Source organism: Danio rerio, chromosome 10 (assembly GCF_052040795.2).
Source record: "Danio rerio strain M-AB ecotype USA chromosome 10, GRCz13ab, whole genome shotgun sequence".
NCBI classification, from domain to species: domain Eukaryota; kingdom Metazoa; phylum Chordata; class Actinopteri; order Cypriniformes; family Danionidae; genus Danio; species Danio rerio.
In genome coordinates, this window is record NC_141030.1 from 5595555 (window position 1) to 5615925 (window position 20371).

The 20371-nt window shown below is 39.2% G+C and overlaps 1 protein-coding gene and 1 long non-coding RNA gene across 3 annotated transcripts in view; one reads left to right on the forward strand and one right to left on the reverse strand.

The window, feature by feature from the left end:
* The window catches only part of ror2 (receptor tyrosine kinase-like orphan receptor 2), a 137949-nt gene that overhangs the window by 29981 nt on the left and 87597 nt on the right, over positions 1 to 20371 (forward strand). The window lies entirely within an intron of this gene.
* Positions 4160 to 11692, reverse strand: LOC147834979 (uncharacterized). Its single transcript, XR_015500825.1, has 3 exons — positions 8655 to 11692; positions 6056 to 8066; positions 4160 to 4809 (listed from the first exon to the last, which is right to left on the reverse strand). It is a non-coding gene; the product is annotated as an uncharacterized LOC147834979 (long non-coding RNA).

Genomic DNA, 20371 nt, shown 5'->3' on the forward strand with positions numbered 1-20371 from the left:
ACCCACGCTAAGGCAGGGAGAACATGCAAACTCCACACAGAAATGCCAACTTAGCCGAGGTTCGAACCAGCGACCTTCTTGCTGTGAGGTGACAGCACTACCTACTGCGCCACTGCCTCGCCTCATTTGTGTATAATAAACAATATCTAAAAACAATATATCAGAACTGAAATCTGATGTGTTTTGGTTCAAAAGAAAAATTATTCTGAAACAGTATTGTTACAGTTATAGTGTAGATTCTGATATTCTGTAAATGCTTATACATACAACTTCTTGTTAGGTTTTACGATGGTCCAAAACAAACTTTTTGGTGAGTTACTGCCGCCTCTCGCTGACGTTGCCAATTAATCATTGGACTGACACAGGAGACTTGCTTGATGGAAAGATGACTGTAGAGGAATTATTTACGAAGCAGGCCCATACCTCAAAGTACATATCTTAGTTAATTCTGATGCTGTGCTCCTGGTATTCAAGATAGAATTGATCAAGAATTCAAGAATTGGTATTCAAATTTATTCACTGTTTTGTAAATGTGCCAAAGTGCATTTAAATGAAAAAAGAAATGTTAGTTTAATGCAAATACAGTATTTAAAATACTATAGTGTTTTTGAACAATATTATTAGGAAGTAATTTAAATAATTTGCTCTGGTACTTTTATATTCATATATAACCCTCTTTTGTTTTGTATTTATATTTTTTCTTTTAATGTAGTAAAAGGCAAGGCAAGTTTATTTAAATAGCACATTTCATACACAATGGTAGTTCAAAGTGCTTTACATCTGCATCTTTAAAAGGCTGATGTACTCTCTAGAAAAACAAGACAAAAACATTTCCACTATGCATTCACCCTCATGTCCTTCCAAAGCTTGTGTACTTACTTCTGTTAGAAAGTTCTCCTAGTCTGTAAAGACATAAATAAATGATGACAGAGTTAACAGCCGTAAAGGGTTGTATGAAACCGTCACATTTATTGTAAGGTTTCCAATTTTCAGACCTCTTAAATTCTGTATCCAACCAGTAGTTTCTGAACTATTTAGCTAGTAATGATATGAATCAAAGTTGTTATTCTTTCCGTGTAGCTTGGATTCTCACCAACACGTTGAACAAGTCATTAAACGTGTTTGTGTGAATTCGTATAACAGGTATAAATCGGTTTTGTGTAAAAGTTTGGAGATGTGTGTGCGTGCGTGTGTGTGTGTGTGTGTGTGTGGTTTTCATGCAGCACAGTGATGTGATTGTTTCAGTCTTTCCACTCTCTTTTCTTCTTCTGTAGTTGTCTGAATGTAATATTGTGCCGTTGATTTTGATTAATACCTGCTCTGATAGAGCTGGAAGTGTATTTTCAGCAAATTGCTGTTTCATGTTGAGCTGTTGAGCTGCTGGGGTCTTTAATGATACACTAGGAAACGCTGGGGAATCTGTTTTTAATTTGCCTCATAAACAGTCACAGGACATTGCCTCATGTTTAATACCGCATACTTCCACAAGTATGTAACGGTCTGCCATCGGCTGGCTCTTTTGGATCGGGATGTATAGTTTCTTCTTGGACTTTTTAGCTTTCTTTTTACATAATTAAAACACATAGGCTGTGTTCCAACCCTGTGAAGATTTGTCTCCTTTCGTTTTGATGTCGACTGTCTTGAAAACAGCTGTAGAGGTCAACAGTGTCATTTTCATTATAGCTGTTTTTGCTTAAAGTCTCAATAGTCGTGTTGTTTCGAATACACTGCATACCAAAACAGTGTTTCATATGAAGAGATCAAGTTTTTCTTAGAAGCGAACTAATATTCAAAGCTTATCTAAGTCCTTGTGACTTTAAAAACATAGCACAGTTTCCTAATATTTGTGCCACATACGCTGTAAAAATGCTGGGTTCCACACAATCGATTTGTGTTGGGACAACATGAAGAATTTAAGTTAACTTAGTAGTTTTAACAAATCAAAGTGAATTGAACATGAAACTATTCATTTGCCCCAAGAACCTCTACAATTGTTGTTTCATCTCATTATTAATAAGTAGTTTAAACAAACAGTAAATGTAATTTTTTTGAGTTAATGTTTGTTTTTAATATCCTTAAAATAAGGAACTTTTGGAATTATAACTAAAGGATGCACTGTAAAAAAACAACAACCCATAATGCTGTGTTCACACCAGACGCGGAACGCGCGGATAAATCGCGCTATTCGCCCATAAATAGGTGCGTGAACATTTGAGTTTACTTGCTTCATACGCGCGTCAAACCCCGCTTCATTCGCGTGTCAAATTCACTTCAGAACAGACGCGGATTCGCGTGATGGGCAGGACTTCTGTCTGCCCAGTGACTGTAGCTTCGTTGTTAAAATGCTAACATGGATTTTATGAAGAAAATAACTAAATGTTATGGGCTTTATGAAGGCTGAAAAACAGCGTCGATACGTTTAGGGTCGTGTTTGAGTCCACTACATGCTTTCAGAGGTGCATCCAGCTCTGTGAGCTCATAAACTCCTCCAGAAACTGAACCTGGATCACGGAGGCTTTCAATGGTGCTTCTGACTGAGCCCAGCCTAGTTTGATAACTTGTTGTCGGTGTCGCCTGGAGGATTTCCCCCGGGAGACCATCAACAGGTTCTACATCACAATCACGCCCCCACAAGAGCAAGCTTCTGATTGGTTAACGCAGCGCGAATGTCCGCTGAAGTTCAGATTTTCGAACTCGAGAGATTTGCGCGAAACACTCGTTAGCGCGTCAAACGCTCAATTCGCCCCGCGCGTATCGCGCCGCAGGACGTCTATTCGCGCGTTTGCATTGACTTAACATGTAAATCACTCGCGCTTGACGCGCGTTCCGCGTCTGGTGTGAATTACATTTACGGTAAAAACTGGCAGCTGTGGTTTCTAGAAATTTACTGTAAAATATAGTAAAAATGTTATTAATGTTATTAAGTTTACGGTTGCAATAACTGTAAAATTTACAGTAGAACAACTCACAGTTGAGGTTCCCCGAAATCTACTGTTAAAATTACGGTAGGCATGTTTTTCAGTCTACGGTATACTTAAGAGAACTGTGAAATTCACAGTAAAAAAACTGTCAGCTGTGGTTGCAAGAAAACTACTGTTAAAAATACAGTAGAAAAGTTTTTTGAGTTTACAGTATACTCAAGAGAACTGTAAAATTCACAGTAAAAAACTGACAGCTGTGGTTGCCAAAAGTTTACTGTTAAAAATAGGGTAAAATGTTTTTCACTTTATGGTATACTTAAAAGAACTTTAAAATGTACAGTAAAAAACTGACAGCTGTGGTTGCCAGAAATCTACTGTTAAAAAATACATTACAAATGTTTTTCACTTTACAGTATACCCAAGAGAACTGTAAAATTTCAGTGCATATTTGGTTTTATTCATTCATTAATTCATTTTCTTTTCGGCTTAGTCCCTTTATTAATCTGAGGTTGCCACAGCTGAATGAAGCACCAACTTATCCAGCAAATGTTTTACGCAGCTGATGCCCTTCCGGCTGCAACACATCTCTGGGAAACATCTATACACATTCATTCACAGTCATACACTACAGACAGTTTAGCCTACCCAATTTACCTGTACCGCATGTCTTTGGACTGTGGGGGAAACCAGAGCACCCAGAGGAAACCCACACGAACGCGGGGAGAACATGCAAACTCCACACAGAAATGCAAACTGAACCAGCCGAGGCATGAAGCAGCGATCTTCTTGCTGTGAGGCGACAGCACTACCTACTGCGCCACTGCGTCGCCCCATTTGTTTTTAATCACAAAATAAGGAGCTTTCAGAATTATAACTGTAAGGGATGTGCTTTCAGGGTACCATAGTGTGGAAATTTCAGTGTGTGCGTTTATGTATGCGTGTATGCAGCCAGTCAGATCTCAGCAGTGCAGCAACATCATCGATCTTACTCGGTGAGAAACAATTGGAAACATTTACGCCTGTTGGGAACATTTTTGTGTTTTATGTTCCTTTATCTTGTAAAACTTCAATGTGACTTGACTGGGTTGAGAAAAGAGGGCGTTTCATAAAAAAGCAGAGCCAGGGATTCATGTCGGAAAAAGAAAAGTTATTGCAGCGGTTGAGCACATTATTACATTTTGATGAAAGATTAGTATGGACCAATCACACACACACCTGGGGCATGCAACGGCTTTTGGTTTCTTTGACTTTTAAGGGTGTTCACGGTTATAGTTCAGTTCCTTTGATACGAACACCTTTAATAAACCTTTAGTCTTGATTTGCTTGGCACTGCAAATTCTTTACAGTAGACAATGCTAAAACACAAAACAAAACAAACAGGATCTGCTTTTATGGTGTAAAGTATTGCATCAGCTCTTAAGTCCAAAATCATCAGGCCTGTTATGTGTACTGAGTTGTGTATTTAGTGTCAAAATTAAATGCACTCAAAATCAATCACTGGTGTAACTAATTGTAATTATTTCAATTATATACACAAAATTTGCCAAATCAAAAAATTATCTGGATGCAGCCTTTATGATGCAAGCTGAGATTGCATCAATCAGCGATGCAATGTCAGACACAATGCACTCAATAGAGCGAGTGACGCCACTGTGACGGGTTGGGTTAGGGGTGGGGTTAGGTGAGCGCATTAAAAAGCATTGGATGCAGCTCAGATTGCACTGCACCAGATCTGCATTCAGACCACTCTCAAATTAAATCCCATTACAAAATCCATTTTAAACCAGTGATTTCAGATCACTTTTATTTGCGATTTAAACTCGTCTTGAGCACAGTTTGCTTTTGCCAATTAATCTCAATCACTTAATTTGGAATATTTCAGTTCAAACTTAAAGGGCCATGAAACCCCCTCGTTTCAGCAGGGTGTTTTCACACCTCTACTTTGGAAAAAGTCAGAAAAGTGGGCGTGTCCAGCTCTGTCTAGGGGGGAGTGTCGGAGGAACTAAAGTGGGATGGTGTGGGAGTGTCTATTTGGGCACGCGCGGGTTTCAGAGTCAAAATACACAGACAGGAGAAAGTGATGGTGTTTAACCTACATGAACATCTGTAGTCGAATTATTTGCCAAATTATTAAATGGTGGACTTTAACTGCAGTTTGGCTCTTTCATTCAGGGAATTCATTCATGCCCCTCGCGACAAACGAGATATTTGATTCGAGGAACTGCTCTAAGCGTGTATTTTTCATGCAATGTTTGATACCGCACGGCGAATGAGAGAAAAAAAAACTCTGCATTTCCCGGAAACTTAGATGCACACGGCAGGTAGCGTCAGAAAGCCACGTGTGTTATTCCGGTCACAAAATGCGGTAAAAACCCTACACGAGGTTAAAGTTTGGTTGTGATGCTAACGTGTTTACACTCGGTGACTCGGTGCAATAGTTAACTTAGTTCGATACGAGCAAACTGAATAAACAAAGAGTACTGGTCGGTCACTTACCAAATCTGTAGAGACAGGACAATCACCAGCAACTAGAGCCGCGTCCTTATGAAGAGAATACTACAAGCGAATCCAGATCTCAGCGTAGATGAGAACAGCTCTCAGGTAAACAATAAACCTCCTTAGACACGTAAGTTATTGTTGTCGAGCGTCGCGTACACTGTTAATCCACACGTGACGCCAGCTGCTCTCTCACAGAGAGAAAATGAAAACAAAACTTAACGGCAGCAAACTATAAAAGCGACACTTCAAGCTTGTTTTGCCAACACAACGTGGCGTCTCTGTCGTTGAAACACTGTGACACTAATGAATATTAATGAAGTTGCACAATAGAGCGCGCTGATTGGTTTGAACCAAGCCTTACTCATGCATTAATGCATCACACTGTAAGATGTAATAAGACACACTCTGGCACAGACGCCCAGTCTGCACGCTGGAATACACGATATTATGTCATGACCGTGACGCAGCTTCAAAAATTCGTTTCAAACCGGAAGTACGAATTTGCTTGAAATAACGCAAAAACAACCAATTTACACTTTTTAGTGAAATATAGGTGTCCTAATAGTGTTTTTAGCAGTGTGGGACACATATACGACTGTCAACAGCTCAAAAAATGTGTTTTGGTGTTTCGTGACCCTTTAACAAATACTTCAATAGTACTTGTTGTTGATTGAGGATGATCACAGAGCTAGCTTTAGCACAGCTATAGCTCATAGAGTAAATTACGAACATTGTTGTTGTTAAAAAAGCTGCCAAAATTAAAATCATGGCTACTATTCTTTTGCGAAGTGATAATTCAAAGCCTAAATCATAACTCCTCTAAATCATCTGATCAAGTCTTTTTCTTAAAATAAAACACATACTGTATCCTTTATTGGCAACATTATTTCCTCTTAATGCAATCCCACGCAAAGCATCCTGGAAATTACAGATCCACTAACCAGGGAGTTCCACCAACACATTTTTTGTGGTGACCCAGCCCAAACAGATTAAGTTACGTTTTGAATACTGATTTAAATGGATCAAACACAAATAAATTGTCTCAAGAATGTGTTGTTTTGTGTTCTGAGGCCAGGGTGCGCCACCGGAAAAAAAGATGGCTTGGCATCTCTAGGTTGGAGAAAAGTCTTTACCCCAGTTCAAGTATCTTGGGGATTTGTTCACGAGTGAGGGAAGGATGGAATGTGAGATTGACGGGAGGATCGGTGCAGCAGTAATGCAATCGATGTACCAGTCAGTTGTGGTGAAAGAGCTGAGCCAAATGGCAAAGCTCTCGATTTACCGGTCACGTTTATCTACGTTCCTACTCTCACCTGTGGTCATGAGCTTTCATGACTGAAAGGACAAGATCTCGGAATGAGTTTTCTTCGCAGGGTGGCAGGGCGCATCCTTATAGATTGGTAAGGAGCTTTGTCACCCGGGAGGAGCTCGAAGTAGAGCCGCTGCTCCTCCACATCGAGAGAAGTCAACTGAGGTGGCTCTGGCATCGGTTTCTGATGTCTCCTGGACGACTACCTATGGAGGTGTTCCAGGCATGCCCCACCGGGAGGAGGCCTCAGGGAAGTCCCAGGACATTCTGTTGGGATGATGCTCCCGTCTGGCCTGGAAACACCTCGGGATCCCTCCTAGAGGAGCTGGAGGAACTGTCTGGGGAGAGGGAAGTCTGGGGTTCTTTCCTGAGACTGCTGTCCCAGCGATTTAGCCTCGGAAAAGCAGAAGAAAATAAGTGAATGAATGAATGTGTTGTTTCAGCTTGTTTTAAACAAGCAGTCTGATCAAGCATTAAAAAATAGTTTTTTGATTGTATATAAAGGAGTCAATTGGCACAATAAATTCAATAATTATTATTTTTTTTTACAAACAAAGAAAGATCTCATTCTGATGCATATTCATGACATGATGACTATAGCCTCTTGGACACAGCCCTCTTTATGACTCTCTCTCCTCATACACGTGTCCAACACTGTTAAGATTTGTGCCCAAGATCAAGTCTATTTATCTAAATAATCTGAATAAAACAGAAGTTCATTTGAATTCTCCCAAACAGGCTAAATGTGAACAGATTTTTCACCCCCCAACTTTCAAACTCCAAAAGACTGAAAGTGATTGGTTGCATTTATTGATCGGTGCATTTGACTGTCTTGCAGATCTATTTGATTGGACACATTTTTTTGCAGTTGTGTTTTTAACTTTGCTCCTAATTGTTTGACTCACAAACATGACCTCAAATTGGCCCGGTCCGCATAGATATTGTTGTGTTAACCCAGTCACTGGGGTAAAATTACCATCTGAAAGCTACCTTAATGATAAGGTTGATGCTTTAAGCTGTCTGTTGATAGCATCAGAGGCAAATACCAACACAGTGCAGGCGCTTGATATCTGATGAAACATTTTACAAAAGTGACAGTTAAGACTTTTACATTTACATACAATTTCTTTAAGTTAATTCAGTTCATTTGAATGAAAAAATGTACAGCAGCACAAGTGTTTTCAACAAAAGTGTTAACAATAATAAGAAATGTTTATTTAGTTGCAAATTGACCTTATCCAAAGATGCATGACTTGGAGTTAAGTACAGCCAGGCTCGGGAAATTTGCACATTCAACACCTTTAGAAATCTAAAACAACTGTCTGATGTGAAGTTCTCTAGGGAAGTGCCTACTTACACTATGCGATCCGTACCTTGCCCAGGCCCGTTTTCCCGGATCGTTTGAAAAGTGTGAGTGCTCTGAATCGGGCGCGCTTCACTTGGGCTTTGGCACGGTACGCTTGTGTGCGAGTGCAAAACGCGCCTGAGCCCAAAACTAAAAGCGAGACGTGACTTTTAAGGGGCTGTTTCAAATGGATTTATTAATCATTCTTACTGTTCAGTGAACACAAACTGTCATAGTTTATTAAATACGCAAACCCCTCACTGCACAACAGCTGCGCACCTTCAGCAGACCTCCTAATTCCTGCAGCACGAGGGCTTTATGATTGTTTATGAGCGCCAAAAGTGGCGGATCTGTTCGGTGAAATATCTGACTGCGTTTCAGCGCATCCCTAAGGACTAAAGCGATATAAATAGAGAAATGTCCACTGTGCTGAGCGAGAGCGCTTACTGAACAGCGCAGTATCGATGACGTAAGCATGCCCAGGCCCGATTGTAATGTGAGTGCGGGTCTTCGGGGGAGACGGGAGGGGGCACAAGCGGGCTTTGGCCCGGTTCGAGGCAACTGTACATAGTGTGAGTACGCCCTAGGTTTCCATTGAAGCTTTAAGGGAAAGCAATGCATTAATTTTGTCCACGTGTTGTCTAATGCTTTTTAAGTAAAAAGTTTTTTTATTTTTATTGTGTAAAAGCTTTTTGTATTCAAGTACGAAGTTACCTTGAATAAATAAAACAGCCTAATAATTTTCATGATTGCCCTTTAAGATTATCCACAACCTATTCATTTTAATTTAAGCTAAATTCATTCATTTAGCAACTCCACTCGCTGATTTCCCCATTGTTTCGTCATGTCAGTTACTCCGAGTCGCCCCCTGTTGTTACAAATAATAGTACATCGCTGAGCCCGTCAAGTATTAAAGCCTTTACAAAACTCTTCAGAAGAGGCTCGCACTGTGGACCCAGCCAAAAATACAAATCATCCCATATGCTTCATAAACTAATATTCAGAGACCTGACAGACTATTAGTAGCAATCAGGGCTTGACATAAACATTTTTGATCACCAGCCACTGTGCCTAGTAGTTTTCCAACGTTACTAGCCACTCGCCACAATTTTGTTTTTGGGTAAAAAATATTTTATATGCATAAATTTCACTTTGGCATGCTAAAAATGACAAATTTTTATATTTTGTGTTATGTCCACATGCATCCTTGTTATTTTTTACCATTTTTTTTTTTCTCTAGCCACACCAAATTTTAAATAATGTGTTGAACCAAGCTAAATATAGCTGTATACATACACTTTTTATAAAAAAAAACAACTAATCTTCATTCAATCTAAAACTATCCGCAGTAGTTTGTCCAGACTAAAGGTCCCAGATTATCAGGTAACAATAGATCAATGGAGAGTTAATCTCCAATTAAAGCAATGTTATCGTATGAAGGATGTTCATTAAAACATATTAACAAAAATAACTGCAAGCTAAAAAAAAAAAAGCAGGTGAAAAACATAAACGATAGTGAAAGGATCATCACGAGCACTTGGTTACCGCAATAATCTGGCCCTATTTTAGGTGCAGTAATAATCTGTTTTTAAGAATGGTAAAAGTGAAAGGGGCAACAGCTGCTGCATGCAAAAAATCTGTAGATCTCTTGAAAGCAGCAGGACTGTGGGTGAACGAGCACTGCTTTTTCCACTCTTTTCAAAGAGAAAAGATCGCACCAGTCCCAGGCAGTGGCAGGCACGGTTGTTTTGCACAAGGTAACGTGAGCTTTAAAGCACTCACGCGTATTACATCGGCTGTCCCTCACTCATAACGTCAGTGAGCAAAGATCACCTCCGTCTCACCATGCGCCTGATAATCCTCCCATTCGGTGTTCACTTGCTTTCTTTTGCTCGCGCGAACAGTTATCAATCGTGCTGCTTCTCGATTCTAAGAGCACATTTGCACGCATATTGTCAAACGGTTAAATTAAAATTCGAATCTTTGGGGTTGAGGTAGCTCTAATTGAAATATTATTTTCAACCTGCCAAAGTGGCTAGTGGGGGTGTCTGTCTAACCCGCCAGAGGTGAAATCTACCTGCATTTGGCGGGTGTTAATGTCAAGCCCTGCTAGCAATAGTCATTTTTATTTTAAAATGACCTATAACATTACAAAAGGGCTGTATATTATATAATTTTAGCATCGATATCGCTAAATTCACACGTATAATCCGCAAAATTCACACCACTGGATGTGCAGTTGGCCAGGTACTTCAGAACACATGAAAATTTTGGAGTCATTTCAGTGTAACCGTAAAAAAGTGAAAGTTTATGAATTGTAGATCTATGTAAACATTGTAAGTGGGTTTGAAGCAATTGGGATTCACATTTGAAGCTTTAACAAAGATGCATTGGGTTCAATTATTTATACAATGAAAACTATACAGCTTTATTATACATTTGATAATTGCTGTTACCGAATACTGGTAAACTGCTTTATTCATGTATTTGCTCTACTGTATTTATCTATGCTTGCAATTAGTTTATTGCAGATGCACTCCCTTACAAAATATTCCCAAACAATTAAAAAAAACTTAATACAGTTATTTAAGATATCTTGTAAAATATTGCAATATAAATAGCAGAAAATCTAAATATCACAATGTATGTTTTTTCCAATATCAGGCTGATATTTTTACCCCGTATCCTAACAACACGCTACGTGAAGAGAGGGATCAGCAATTTGGCTGTTTACACCAGACAAAACATGATAGCAATTTAAATACAGCCATTCAGAAGCACAGAATAGTGCACTCACTGCACTCTCAACAAAATGGTAAGGTTTATAATTTAATTAATACATACTAAACCATTAACACAATGTACATGCTGAATCACTGATATGTGTTGGCTTTCATTGAGTTACAGTTCTAGAGTTCAATTTCAAACGGTTGATTCATTTTCAAGATCTGAGGTGAACTATCTGCTGCTGCTTTCAGTAGTATGGCAATAAATCTCATGTGAAATGGCATTCAAACTCGCATCATTAGCATTTAGCACTGAATAAAGCACATGAGGTGTACCTGAGGTGATCAGTATATCCTATTATTCACCAGAAAAGCCGTTTCTATAATAGAAATTTCAGCAGTCGGTTAGCAAGAAAACTCCTTTTAGTATGGAAAATGTCTTCTGTCATGTGCATTTGCTTTTAGTTAGAAAATGGTTGAAATCTGCCTTACATCAGCCTTTAGGCTTGATAGCACACACATCAATCTGGCAACCTGCGCTTGCATGGACTCGTCAGAGGAAGAAGCGAAGTTTGGGTGTCCACTGGGTGTCAAACTTACATACTGCACCCTATGAGTAAATCAATAATTAAAACCAATATAATGTAGGATTGAGGTTTCGATTTTAGGTCATATCGACCAGCCCTGGTGTAACAAGTCAAAGTAATTGAAGCTTTCAGTGTAGTTCTACAAACACCACTAATGAGATCCTTCTAGAAAGTGAAGGAATGTTTGGTCACTTTATCAATAAGATGGCCTGAAGTTTGTGCCTTAATGGAACACAGGCAGCGAAACCCAAATGTGCCCGTATTTATTGAACGTGTACACAATGACATCTGCGTTTAATTTCTCCGCCTGCGCAATCATTCATGGCTTACGTTATGAGCTCTCTCTCTCTCTCTCTCGCTCTAACTTTCCCTCTTGAGCGTTTGATGTCATGATGTTTACACTTCCTCTCTCTCTGATTGAAATCAGGACAAACATGCACAAATGCCCAAATCTTCCCATATTTTTTTCCTGAAAAGTTCCCAGGGTGGAGGTTTAACCTAAAGATTGGTGGTCAGCGGTTGTAAATGGATCTGCTTTGCCTGGTCTAGACGTATAAGCCGCCTCACACAGTGTTCTTTGAGCACAGTTGGAGGCTTTTGCCGTATTAATAAAGACCAGATGATGAAGGTTTGCAAAAGGGCCCCTATTTAAGATTTGGCTTTTGTTGTCCATCCCACTCCAACTGCAGCGACTCGTGTTAGAAGTTTAAAAGAATAGTTCACTCAAAAATAAAAAAAATTCATCCTTTTACTTGCATTTTTTTCATTCCCAACCCCGGTATTATTTTCTTTATTCGATAAAAGCGAAATACGTGAGCTGTTATTTTCCAATCAGCACAAGTGGATGGTAATTTATGTTGACAAGCTTCACAAAGAATAAAGAAAAAAATACTGTAAACGTTGATCTGACAACTAGAAGCCCATAAGCTTAAAAAAAAGGGTTTAGAATAAAATATCTGCAGTTTTCCCAAATCACATTCTGCTCAGTTAACAAATATGACCTTCAAACTCACAAACCACCATTGGTTTTTATGTGTAAAGTCAACAAAATTAATTAAAAATGGATAAAATGTTTTTTTTTTTTATTAAAATATTAATTTAACATTAATCCACCGATTGGGTTTGTTCCTTATTACCCAAATTTGTGTTGACACAATGCACTGTTTTTTTTTTTTATACTGCTTAACATTTTTTATACTTAAGGGTTTAGATACGATCCTAATGGTTTTAGATATTGTTTAAAAAAAAAAAAGAGTCAGACGGACATAGACCATTACAGAAGAGACTGGACAGATGATGAAATAAAATAAAAAGTAAAACTAACAGTGAAACATATCAAAAAGACTAAAAACCAGTCTGAGATGATTCACGCTTTATGACACTGTGCGTTATCCTGCTGGAAGTAGCCATCAGAAGATGTGTACACTGTGTTCATAAAGGGATGGACATGGTCAGCAACAAGACTGACTCAGGTAGGCTGTGGTGTTGACTTGATGTTCAATTTATATTAATGGGTCCAAAGTGTGCCAAAAATATGCCCCACACTATAACACCACCACCACCAGCCTGAACCATTGATACAAGGCAGGATGGATTCATGCTAACATGTTGTTGATACCAAATTCTGACCCTACCATTAGAATGTCACATCCTGTGGTGAGCCTGTGCGAACTGTAGCCTTAGTTTCCTGTTCTTAGCTGACAGGAGTGTCACCCGTTGTGGTTGTGCTGCTGTAGCCCATCCACCTCAAAGTTCGATGTGTTGTGTGATCAGAGATGCTCTTCTGCAGACCTCAGTTGTAACGAGTGCTTATTTGAGTTACTGTTGCCTTTCTATTAGCTCAAACCAGTCTGGCCATTTTCCTCTGACCTCTGGCATCAACAAGGCATTTGCACCCACAGAACTGCCGCTCACTGGATATTTTCTCTTTTTCGGACCATTCTCTGTAAGCCCGAGAGATGGTTGTGCGTGAAAATCCCAGTAGATCAGCAGTTTCTGAAATACTCAGACAAGCGCGTCTGGCACCAACAACTATACCACATTCAAAGTCACTTAAATCTCCTTTCTTCTCCATTCTGATGCTCAGTTTGACCTGCAGCAGATCGTCTTGACCATGTCTACATGCCTAAATGCGTTGATTTGCTGCCATGTGATTGGCTGATTAGAAATGTGCATTAACGAGCTGTTATAAAGAGTTAAACTTGTATCACTGTTTAAAAATATACCCAGCCGGGACTCGAACCAGTGGCCACCGTGCCACCTTGAAAAGCTTGATTTTTGTGGATAATTACTCCAGTGTCTTTTATAAATCATTCTAATATGCAGAATTGCTGCTTGATTTTAAGTGTTTTTACCAGTTTTGTGGAAAACCAGATTTTTTTCATATTTCTTTTTATGCATTTTGAAATCTCTAAATCTTCTCTAACATTATGTACATGTTCTCATGTTCTTACTGTTATGATTTGTCTGGTTGTGGTAGACTGGTCATACATTTAAAGATTTGGGGCCCATTTTGCAGCCCCCAGTGATTGGGGTTTGTTGAAGCTGAATTTTGGTCAGAATTAAACCTTCAGTAGTGGGAGGTCATTACAATTATTCTTTTGCTCCTGAGCCAGAGCCTCCTCGCCACAACCAAACTGTAATAATCTAAAATGTTTGATATAGTTTTAACACAATCAGGCTTCCTCCAACTGGATACTTGTAGTACCCAATGAGAGCAAGCTATTTTTTAATAAAACATGGCATCGACAAACAGTTAACTCTCATCTTAACTGCCTTTTCACTGCAAACCAGGACACATTCCAGTAGAGTCAATCATGGTTTCAAAATTGGTAAAGATTTGAAAATCGTCCATTGTTTCCAAGGCTATTACTGTTGTGATGCCTTGATCTTATCAAGGGTTTGAGGAGCAGCCGGTAATATGAAAGTTCTTTTAAGTGCAGTGCCCTTATTTGATCGGGAGCGTGATACGGGAACTTGCACTAATATGGAGGACAAGCCACATCAAACAGAAAGGTTCTTGCCCCTCTCAAAGTAAGGCAAGAAGAGGCTCCAAGCCTTTTTATCTGCCTGCCCTCTTGAATCGCCCTTTTCTTTTTTTTAGTTATCAGTCAATCGCCCTGTTCATGAGAATGGGACAGCAGCAATAAAAGTGGAGTCTGCTTGCGTCAGACAGTGACTCTGGTTGGTTAATTACAGGCTTGTCTTTGTGCAGATATACATCTGAGAGACGCACTATAAAAGCATTAGTGTACAGTCAGAGTGACTCAGATAGCAAAGTGCCTCATTATTGCCCCTCCTCATTTCCTGCATCCCAGTTTCACCTTGTTTTTTTGCTCTTTCAGCACTACATGCAGCACTTATGCACCTGTGCAGAACACCACAGATCCATCACAACGCATCCATCCATCAGTCACTATGCATCCATCCATCCATTCATCTGTCCATAAATTACAGTATCCATCCATAGCAATGCATCCATCCATCCATCCATCCATCCATCCATCCATCCATCCATCCATCCATCCATCTATTCAACCAATGCATCCATGTATCCATCCACCCATTTAACCCAATGCTTCCCTTCATCCATCCACTCATTGCAATGTATCAGTGCATTCGTCCATCCACTCATCGCAGTGCTACCATCCATCGCTTTGCTATGTATTCATTCATCCATCTATCCATCCATAGCTTTGCATCCATCCATTCACCCATCCATGGCTTTGCATTCATCCATTCGTCTATCGCTTTGCATCCATCAATCGCTTTGCTGTGCATCCATCCATCTATCCATCCAAAGCTTTGCATCCTTCCATGCATTGCTTTGCATCCATCCATCACTTGGCATCCATTCGTTGCTTTGCTGCGCTCCATCCATCTATCCATCGCTTTGCATCCATCCATCCATTACTTTGCATCCATCCATTCATTTATTCATCCATCCATCCATCTATCCATCCATCCATCCATCCATCTCTTGGCATCCATCCATCTATCCCTTTGCATCCATCCATCCATCGCTTTGCATCCATGCATCCATCCATCCATTGCTTTCCATCCATCCATCCATCCATCCATCCATCGCTTTGCATCAATCCATCCATCCACCCATTGCTATACATTTCTAAATCCATCCATTTATCCATAAATCAATTCATCCATCCATAGCTATGCATATGTCCATCACTATGCATCCATGCAACCATCCATCGCTATGCATACACGCATGCATCAATCCATTCATCCATCGCTAATTATACATGCATGCATTCATCCATCACTATGCAAACACACATGCATCCATCCATCAATATGCATACACCCATGCATTTATCCACCACTCTATGTATAAATGGGTGCATTCATTCATGGCTATGCATATATTAATTCATCAATCCATCCATTACTATGTGTCCATGCATCCATCGCAATGCATTCATCCATTCATTGCAAAATGTATGCTTGCAGCCATTTGCATCCATCTGTTCAACCTTTCCCATGACCTGTCTCAGCTGAAAAATGTTTCAAATGTCCTGTATTAAAAACAAGGGCCATATAGAAATGTTCTGGACAGCATGTGCATTCTTGTACCAGAGTTCAGTGAGATTGAGATTGGATGAGACATTCCATTCTGAAAATATCTGCGCCTCACTGCCGAGGCCCCTTTAATTCGATCATTTTACAGCAATAAATGCATTTCTTTGGGACTGACTGGAAGTGTAAATGCTCAATCAGATGAGACTGTCAGCACCAAACACTCTTTAGTCCCACAACAGAAATCCCAAAGTGCAGAGCAAATTGATCATTACTGTCTTGGCACTTGCAACTCCCATCATTCCGGCCAAGACACTTCGAGATGGCCATAATGTCTGAGGTGCATTATTCGTTGGCGATGAAACAGGAATAAGAGGTTCAAGGATCAATGAATGATTTTTCCAGACTCTGTTAGTTTTTAGCTCCCCAGGACATCTCATGTCTGCTCGCTTAATCGTTCAGGGTGTTAACGGAGAGCTGCACTTCACACATGATGAATTGGGCTTCTCTTTCAGAGACTACAGGTCCAAAAAGACTCCCTGGATCTCCTCGTTCTCCATTTCTTTATACAGCAGCCCATAACTGTCTTGACTTCTTGCACTTTCTATGCCCCGTCTTCCTAAAATAACACATTTCAAACCTCTCGCTTCACCTCATGTAGTGTTTTGATTTCTACATCATTTTCCACCAACCATTATTTCGTCTGCTCATGCACTTTTCACATTTCCCAAAATAAAAACCTTTTATTATGGTAGGATTGTGGAATAGTTGACGGTGCAGATCTACTCACATCTAGAAAAGACGCGGATATTAAAAAGAATTCACCTATGAACCATAGAAATTGGAAAATTCCATTTAAACTGGCTCCTTGTCGGAGTGTGAAAGCTTTTATCAGAATTACTGGAAAATGTAATCGTTTGAGTGAGAAACCAGCCTGATAAAAATAATTAATAATTTATTTTAATTTTAGAGGCCATTGGGTACTAGAATCTGTAAAATAAATCTCTAAAAGCATTTGGAGTGGTTTATATTTTAAAGAAGTTTATAAACTTGGATGTATTGAATTGTTAAACAGTTAAAATAATACTGTTTTAACCTTATGGAAAACATTGTTGTCTTGAAATTTATGTGATTATAAACCTACAATTACATGTTAACAGCTTGCAAGGTAACAGCTTGTGGTAAGCTTGCGATACACTCAAAAATGTGAGATTATATAACCAAGGATTGCCAGAAGTCCCAATTCTAAGAAAAAACATCCAGAATATGTAAATGCATGGTTGTGAAAAAAAGAAATACATACACATTCTGACCAAAAGACACACATTCACCAGCCACTTTATTAGGTACTCCTGTCTAACTAATCGTTGAAGCAAATTTCTAATCACATGGCAGCAATTCAATGCATTTAGGCATGGTCAAGACGATCTGATGCTGTTCAAACTTAGCATCAGGATAGGGAAGAAAGGTGAAAGGTTGTTGGTGCCAGACGGGCTGGTTTGAAGATTTCAGAAACTGCTGATCTACTGGGATTTTCATGCACAACCATCTCTAGGGTTTACAGAGAATCGCCTGAAAAAGAGGAAATATCCAGTGAGTGGCAGTTCTGTGGGCGCTTATGCCTTGTTGATGCCAGAGGTCAGAGGAAAAAGGCCTCGAGCTAATAGAAAGGCAACAGTAACTCAAATAAGCACACGTTACAATCGAGGTCTGCAGAAAAGCATCTCTGAATAAATAACAAATCAAACCTGGAGGCGGATGGGTTACTGCAGTAGAAGACCACATTGGGTGCCACTACTGTCAGCTAAGAACAGAAAACCGAGGCTACAATTCGCACAGGGTCACCACAATTGGACAATAGAAGATTGGAAAAACGTTGCCTGGTCTGATGAGTCTCAATTTCTGCTGCGACATTTGGATTGTTGGGTCAGAATTTGGTGTCATGAAAGCATGGATCCACTTTTCTTGTTTCAACCGTTCAGGCTGGTGGTAGTGGTGTAATGGTGTGTGGGATATGTTCTTGGCACACTTTAAGCCTGTTAGTACCAATTAAGCACCGTGTCAATGCCACAGCCTACCTGAGTATTGCTGCTGACCACATCTATCTCTTTATGACCGCATCGTCTCCATCTTCTGATGGCTACTTCCAGCAGGATAACATGCCATATCATAAAGCGTGAATCATCTCAGACTGGTTTTCTGAACATGACAATGAGTTCACTGTACTCAAATGGCCTCCACAGTCACCAGATCTCAATCCAATAGAGCAGTTTTGGGATGTGGTGGAACGGGCATGATGGATGTGTAGCCAACAAATCTGCAGCAACTGCGTGATGCTATCATGAGGAATTATTCCACTACTTGTTGAATCTATGCCACAAAGGATTAAGGCAGTTCTAAAGGCAAAAGGGTGGTTAGTGCAGTGTGTGTATATATATATATATATATATATATATATATATATATATATATATATATATATATGGTGTACCTAATAAAGTGGCCGGAAGTGTGTAAGGTTTAATTTAAAGTGCAAGAACCAAGATGAAAACAATGCTTTGTTAGTAGGTGTATGTTTGTTCAGGATCTTTAGTAATTTTGAATAAAATGGGATTTCTGAACTGCCACTTTGTTAAACTGCAGTCTGTTTTTGTGGTTGTGGCTTGATGTCGGTCAGATTACCTCTTCCCATGACCAATTCTTGGCCAGAATATGCTCTGAAGTGGACACTCCTTAAGTCCAAAAGTTTGCCACTTGAACTGTAGTTTTTATACTTCACTTTCCCTGTCAGAGACACTTCAGGATCTAAGGAGTTGGAATGAAGCGCTCCATTATCCACACGTCCAAATAAAATCCTCCGCACTATGTGTTCTTAGGCTTGTTGATACCTAATACCTTACTATAGTGCTTCCCAAGGGGCATGTCCTTTTTTCCTTAAAGTTCAGTCAGCTCGGGATGTCTCTCCAAGGAGAATCAGTCTGGATTCATTTAAGGCCATTTTAAGAAAATGTGTATTGAGTTGTCCATTCTAAGATTTCTTCATTTAGTAGCATTTTTTTGTAATAGTATTGATATTGAACTGCTTTGTTTGCAGTTTTTCCAGCTCTACAAATAAGCACAGCACATCTGGCTTGTTTGCAATTTATCATTTTCCTTCGTTTCTGCTGAATTGTGCAGACGTTGCCTTGTTGTTTAGAATCAGAACCAGAACAATTCTCTTCTCAGATTAGTTTATGAATAGGTCTGACATATGAAAACTAGTGCTGTCAATCGATTAAAAAAGTTAATTAATTAATCACACTTTTTTTTTTTTTAATTAATCTCGATTAATCACATTTAAAAAACTGAAACTTGTAATTTTGGCTATTCAAATGTATAATTAATGTAAATGCAAGACAAAAACTATTCAAAATATAATTATTTGTTAGAATTTTTGTTTAACTTATAACAGATTTCTTTATGTAAACAACATACCCACAATGAACCATCAAGATCCTGGCTTGACAGCCATATTTATTGCAGAAATAAAAACACAGGCATGTTAATGCCATTTGAATTTCAAAACAATCAATACCAATAAAGAAAAAAATTATTTCCAAGTTGGATTCTAAATGGACTGCAAAAAAATGCCAAAATACAGGAATTGCAGATATGGAAAAATGGAACATAATAATCATAATCATAATCATAATCATAATCATAATCATAATAATCATAATAATAATAAAGAATTGCATACAAACAATTACACTCATTGTAAAGTTGTATTGCTATGAGTTGAGAACATTAATTATAAAGTAGAAACAATTTTGCTCAGTCCTCCTTTATAATCATCTATTTGCTAAGACAGTCCAGTCCAGACATCCCAAGTCCAGTCCAGTTGTCCCGCAAATGCACAGAGACTCCCGGATGCCCGCAAATTAATGATAATCTCCCGGAAATTGCGCGTCTCCCGCCTGGTCCTTAAATACGTTGCACACCCCTCTCCACCGCATCCCTCCTAGCTCTTCAGGTACGTCGCGCGCAACTCAGCCCCACCGCTCTTTAGGTACGTCTCGATACGTCGCTCATTCAACCCCTGACACAGACATACACACAGACAGACACACACACACAGCGCGCCAGAGCGACTCCCGTCAGATTCAACACGCATGGAGAGCCTGGTGACGCGACATTAGTTGTTTTATACTGAAACTTCAAAAAGTGCTTCCTTGGTCTTATCCATATTTCTTTGCTTGTTAAACATGTCCACCACAACAGAAAGTAAAAAAAAAAAACAAAAAAAACCTGCGACTGCGTTAATTGCGTAATTTTTTTTTACGCGTTAAATATTTCAAATTTATCGCATGCGTCAATGCACTAATTTTGACAGCACTAATGAAAACATAATTATTATTGTTTTTAGTAAATTTGCATACTGCTAATAATGGAGAAAATACATTAAATAT